We start from the raw sequence: 5,552 nt of genomic DNA, 5'->3' as shown, positions 1-5,552 counted from the left end.
TAAGAATGCATCAAATCAAAAAGACTGACCGAGGGCGCCTGGGTGGCTCAGATGGTTAAGCGTCTGCCTTCGGCTCAGGTCATGATCCCAGGGTCCTGGGATCGAGTCCCGCATCGGGGTCTCTGCTCCTTGGGAGCCTGCTTCTCCCTCTGCCTCTCTCTCTGTCTCTCATGAATAAATAAATAAAATCTTTAAAAAAAAAAAAAGACTGACCGAGTTTTGGCGTGGGTGTGGAGGAACTCTCATATGCTGTAAGTGGAAAGATGAAATGGTAAATCACTTTAAAAAAAACAGTTTCTAGTTTCTTAAATATCCTTTTCCTTACTGTATAATGGAGCCCTTCCTCTCAGGTATTTACCCAAGAGAAACGAGAACTTAAGTTCATACAAAGATTTATACACAAATGTTCATAACAGCTTTATGTGTAAGAGGTCAAAACCAGAAACAACAAAATGCACATCAACATATGAATGGATAAACCAATTGTGATATGGCCATACCAAGTCATGCCATGCGGTAATAAAAATGAGCTAATAACGATACACGTAACATGTATGAACCTCAAGATACTTATGTGAAGGGACTAAAACAAAGGTGAGTATGTATACTTTGTATGCTTTTGTTTCGTAAAAACATGCAAAAATTGCAGTGGCCTTCAATGATAGGGACACAAGGACACCCACTGATTAAGACAAAGGAACTTTTGGCTCCTTAAAGTGATTTCTTTTCTTTTTTCTTTCTTTCTTTTTTTTTTTGTCGTTGTTGTTGTTGTTTGTTTCTTTCTTTCTTGGTGAGAAGTGTTTCTGACAGCAACGTCAGGAAATTCTTTTGGAGAAGATACTGCTCTCCATCGTGCTGATTGCAAAGGTTAAGTTCTCTTTCTTCCTTCCTAACAAGTGACTTAACATCATAGTTTAGAGGTAAATGCTCTCCAGCTTTGCGCAGGGGCGGTATCGTAGCCAATGAGGTTTATCCGAGGCGCGATTATTGCTAAGAGGTAAATGCTCTCCTTCCCTGCTTCTAGGCACCTCCCAAGGCTCACAGGACCTGTGCTGGGAAGGGCAAAGCAGCCTGGAGAGGAGGGAGGGTGGAGGTGTGCAGCGTGCCCGCATCCGCGATGGCCTAGGACCATTGCACAGTGAGCCTGAAGCTCCAGGATGGAGTGTGTCAGAATTAAAATCTTTACCCACTACATATATATTTTTTCTCAGAAGAGCCATTGATCTGGGCAGAAGCTAGATGGATACCTGGTTTTTGCCTGTTTCTTACTAATTGAGCAGAATTCCTTTCCAGATCTCTTTACTAACCGGAATTTGAGGTCACTTCACTTGGTACATGTCACCAGTTTGCTAGGGAAAAAAAAATAGCTGGGTAAAAAAAAGGGAACACACTCAAAAAATTTTTTTTCATTAGGGTTAGGCTGCTGAGATCTACTGAATTTCAAATGCATGCCTTCCAGGAGTATGAATCTCCAGCGAAGAATGAAATACTCAAGTTAGGACAGTCATAAGCATATTCCACTAATGTAAGACTCAAGAGTTCCTTGTGCAGATGGAGATCTCTGAGTTTATTCTTTGAATCTATTTATTATACTCTTTGAAGCAGAATAGTAACTGTGAAGCTACAAATTAGATGCCTATTTGATATGAGAAATTAAGGAAATAAAGTGTAGTTAAACAAAAACTCAGGGTGGATTTCTGAGCAAAATTAGATTGTTTTATAATCCATTTCATAGAGCTATAGAAATGTACTGTCAAATATCACTTGGGACATATATTAATCAAAATAATATTGTCTTTGTAGATTCATTTTAGCCATGTTCAAATATTAATACCAGGAGGATCAAGGTAGAGAAATCAAAAGATAATAAATATGCAATTTTTTCCTCAATATGCTGACATCCTCTGTATTTGAAAAAAAAAATGTTCCTAAAAGCACTCATTTTCTAACTCTACCAGGCGTCAACACACCTTGTCTGTGAAGAGTCAAATAATGAACTTTTAAAGCTTTATGGGCCATGCCTTCCCCATCAGGACGACTCCACTCTGTCCTTGTAGTATAAAAGCAGCCACAGACAATGCGTAAATAAATGAATATGGCTATGCTCCAATATCCCCTTCTTTGCAAAACAGGCTGTAGGCCACATTGGGCCCATGAACCATAGTTTGTTGATTCCTGATCTAAACCTGTGTCCCCATGTCCCTGCCTTGACTCTTCCCACTGTCTGATCTGGAACAAGAGCCTAGCCCAGTCACTAAGGGCATGAGCACAGAGCACCTGTTTGGGGGATGCACGTTTGGGCAGGGATGGAGCTGCAACTGTCCTGAGTGGGTCTGCAGGAAGCTTTCAGGCTCTGTCAGAAGCACAATGGTTATTATCTAGACGAACTTTAACATAACAACTGGCACCCTTGTTGAAAATCATTTGACCCCATAGGTGAGGATTAACTTCTGGGCTCCCTGTTCTATACCAATGATCTATATGCCTTTGTTCTTTCCTTTCAAGATGGTTTTGGCTTTTTGGGGTCCCCTGGGATTCCATAGGAATCCAATACAGAAAGAACAGTCTTTTCCACAGATGGTGCTATGAAAACTGGATATCCACATACAAAATAATTAAGTTGAACCTTTATCTAACACCATATATAACAATTATATTGGACCAAAAAAGGTCAAAGACCTAAATGTAAGAGCTGAAAGTAAATTTTTAGTAGGAAACATAGGAGAAATCTCCATGGCATTGAATCTGACGTGATTTCTTAGATATGACATAAAAAGCTCAGACAACAAAGAAAAAATAGATACATTGGATTGCATCAAAATTTTAAAAATATTTTGTACACCAAAGGTTGATATCAAAACTGTGAAAATACAGGGGCACCTGGGTGGTGCAGTCGGTTAAGCATATAACTCTTGGTTTGGGCTCAGGTCTGATCTCAGGGTCGTGAGGTCGAGCCCCACCTCGAGCCCCACGTCAGTCTCTATGCTGAGCCCAGAGTCTGCTTGAGTTTCTCTCTCCCTCTTTCTCTGCCCCTCCCCACTGTGCTCTCTCCTCTCTAAAATAAATAATTTTTTTAAAGTGTGAAAAGACAACCCACAGAAAAGAAGAAAATACTTGCAAATCATAAATTCAATAAAGAGTTAATATCCATAATATACGAAAAAAAACCCTCCTACATTTCAACACCAAACAATCAAGTAACCCAATAGAAAAATGGGCCAAGTACTTAAACAGGTGTTTCTTCAAAGAAGATAAACAAATGGCCAATAAGTACATGAAAAGATGTTCAAAATTCTAGTCATTAGGAAAATGCAAATCAAAACCACAATGAAATATCACTTCACATTCACTAGGATGGTGTTTATCTAAAACAAATGAACAAACAAAACCTAACAAGTATTGGTGAGGGTTTGAATAAATTGGAACCCATATGCATTGTTGGAGGTACTATAAAATGCTGCAGCCACTGTGGAAAATAGTCTGATGGTTCTTCAGAAAGTTAAATACAGAATTCCACATGACCCAACAATTTCACTTCTGGGTGTATATTCGAAAGAACTGAAAGGAGAAACTCAGATACTTATATCACTGTTCATAGAAGCATTATTCACAGTAGCCAAAGGGTGGAAACAAGCCAGATGTTCATCAACAGATGAATGGGTAAGCTGGAAGCAAATGTGGTATATCCAAACAATGGAATATTATTCATTCTTAAAAATAAATAAAATTCTGATACATGCTACAACATGGATGGATCTTGAAAAGATGATGCTATGTGGAATAAGCCAGATGCAAAAGAAAAAGTATTGTATGATTTCATTTATATGAATTACGTGGAATAGGCGAATTCACAGAGATGGAACATAGACGAAGGTTAGCAGGGACGAGGGGAGAGGCAGATGGAAAGCTGTTCAGTGGGTGCAGAGTTTCTATTTGGGGTGATGAAAAATTCTGGTAATCAATAGTGGCTATAATTGTACAACACGGTGAATGCACTTAATTCCATTGAATTGTGCACTCAAAAGTGGTTAAAATGTTAAATTTTATTGTATATATACTTTATTACAATAAAAGAAACTGCAAAGAAGCAAGTTTACACACCATGCTTCAAATGCTACAGTTGCTATTTCCTAGTATGAAATAAGCACAATCATAAATATTTTGAGCTGAAAGGCATAGGTCATCTGTGTCAGCAATCAGACCTTGAAGTATAGTTTTATTTTAATAAAACTAAGAGAACTCACGAATCCTCCAAATTCAATGGCTATTTAGGAATTGCTATGTTGAGAGCCTGTGGGGTGGCACCCTGATTGGGACAGTTGTATGGTGTTCCTTCAAACTGTGTTTGCCTGGAAAAACACAGTTTTCATTTAGAATGTCTGTGAAACATCGGTAGGAAGCAAAGTTTTCTAAGATGCTTTAATTATCATTTCAGATAAGATTATGGGAACATGAATACATCAATCAACTGCCTTATCCGAGAACACTATTATTGTTGGAATCCTTGTTTCTAAAGGCTATAGAACTGGCAGAAACAATCGGTGCAATTGGTCTACCCCAAGTAACAGGTGAGGACATCAAGTAACCCTCTAGACCCCTGGTCATCAGCCTTCTTTGGAAGGTTAAGGACCTGTTGAGATCCCCTTTTGGCCTGTCATCTCTTCACATTGCCTTGAGAATTTTTTCTTGCAAAAATTGAAGTCAGAATAAAGTTCTGCCTCTTTATCGTCCCTCTTTCTAGCCAGTTCCCTAAACAAGCCAACCAGTTCTTCATCTTAGGAGTTCAACCACTAATCACCACAGAAGAATGAATAGGGGATAACAAAACTATACCATGGGGGGATATCTCAAGACACGCCAAAAAAGTGTGGCTTTGGTCTTTATTAAAATGTAAATGGAGAACAGTCTGTATGATCAACTTTATTACTCTATCTTTGATGACCTCTTAATACTTCCCTGGAAACAAGGTTCCTATCTTCTTCCATTTTCCTTTAATCCCCACAGTTGGAATGGAATCCTTTTAGTTCCTTGTGGCAAAGCCCCTCTCTCGGTCTTAGTGTTCTACATGCTTCACAAATAAACTTTTAGCAGTATTTTTAAGATAGAAGGTGGTATTTGCATAAGCCTTCCAGAAGAGAACAAAATCTAAAGGAGCCATTGACATGCTGGTGGGAGGGTCTTACCAGCATTGATAATGGGTAATTGCTAGTCCAGATAATAAGCAGCCCTCCCGATTCTTGAGGCTACCATGACCTGATATTCTTTTAGGAGAAATGCCTCTCCCTCACTCTGAGCCCACCCCAGAAGCAAGGGAGTGGCACATGACATCAGTACTTTTCATCCTTTGGTGTCAGTGATTGGGTAATGACCATCCTCACTGATAGAGAATCCCTAACATTCTCAGGATGGAAGGGATCATCTACAATTCCCTACCATGGATTCTCTGGGACGAATAAAATGGGAAGAAAACATCCCCCACATCCTTCATTAATGGCCAATGTAATGATTATTTCTGGAGAACTACTTTATACTTGTTTCAAAATTGCATGGGA

At 39.1% G+C, this 5,552-nt stretch overlaps 1 non-coding gene across 1 annotated transcript; it reads left to right on the top strand.

Moving 5' to 3' along the window:
• The first annotated feature begins 933 nt into the window (after nucleotides 1-933).
• Nucleotides 934-1,081, top strand: LOC118026411. The gene has a single exon (XR_004683562.1). It is a non-coding gene; the product is annotated as a U4 spliceosomal RNA (small nuclear RNA).
• The last annotated feature ends 4,471 nt before the right edge of the window (nucleotides 1,082-5,552 follow it).

The sequence above is a fragment of the Mirounga leonina genome, unplaced genomic scaffold (genome assembly GCF_011800145.1).
Source record: "Mirounga leonina isolate KUSES-001 unplaced genomic scaffold, KU_Mleo_1.0 Mir_224, whole genome shotgun sequence".
Taxonomy (NCBI): domain Eukaryota; kingdom Metazoa; phylum Chordata; class Mammalia; order Carnivora; family Phocidae; genus Mirounga; species Mirounga leonina.
This window is presented reverse-complemented; position numbering and strand designations above follow the sequence as displayed.